The sequence below is a fragment of the Penaeus monodon genome, chromosome 22, assembly GCF_015228065.2.
Source record: "Penaeus monodon isolate SGIC_2016 chromosome 22, NSTDA_Pmon_1, whole genome shotgun sequence".
NCBI classification, from domain to species: Eukaryota; Metazoa; Arthropoda; class Malacostraca; order Decapoda; family Penaeidae; genus Penaeus; species Penaeus monodon.
This window is the reverse complement of record NC_051407.1, coordinates 20,001,049-20,001,826: the sequence shown is the minus strand read 5'-3', so window position 1 is coordinate 20,001,826 and position 778 is coordinate 20,001,049. Positions and strand designations below refer to the sequence as shown.

Sequence of the window (778 nt, the reverse complement as noted above, 5' to 3'; positions counted from 1 at the left end):
GTGTTACCAGGTGGACTTTGTTTACTTAAGAGCTACTCTGTTTGGTCTTATCGATGCCTTATCTGCCCCTCCCCCCCTCTACCCCCTCCCTACTGCCTCCCCAATACCTACTCCCACCTTTCCCCTTCCCCCCCTACATTCTCCTCCCCCCCCCGTTGTCTCTCTCCTTACCTACCCCCACTTCCACCCTTACCTCCCCCCTACCCACTCTCCCATCCTCCCTTATCTCCCCCCTACCCACTCTCCCATCCTCCCTTATCTCCCCCTACCCCCCCCTTCCATTTTGTCTCCTCCCACCTACCTACTCCCTCTCCCCCCATGATTATCACCTGACTCCCATGCACTGTGGACTGACCCCGAGATAAGCGCCAGCAAAGGTAAACTAGAGAGGGATCTTTAACCTTAGTGTATCTCCCTCACGATATCTCTGTGAAGATTAAAACACACAATCGCCGATCATGTTCTGGGAAATGTAACGAAGGGAGGGAGAGAGACATGATGCGAGGAAGGGAGGGAGAGGGAGATGTAAGAGGAATATTGGAAGAGGGAAGAGGGACAAGGAGGAGGATGGGAGGTATAAGTGAGAGGGGGAAAGGTAAATGGGGAAAGGGGAAGAGAGATATGAAGGAAAGGGAAAATAAATAAGGGAAGGAGGGAAAATGGGAAAAAGAGAAAGGAAGAAAAGGAAGAAGGAAGGGATAGTGAAGGGGGAGAGGAGGATGAGAAGAGAATAGAGACAATGAGAAGGGGAACAGAGAGAAGGAGAATGGAAAAGAAG

General features: G+C 51.2%; 1 protein-coding gene across 1 annotated transcript in view; it reads right to left on the bottom strand.

Moving 5' to 3' along the window:
• LOC119586980 overlaps window positions 1-778 on the bottom strand; it is a gene marked incomplete in the record, with an annotated part of 81,895 nt that overhangs the window by 66,054 nt on the left and 15,063 nt on the right.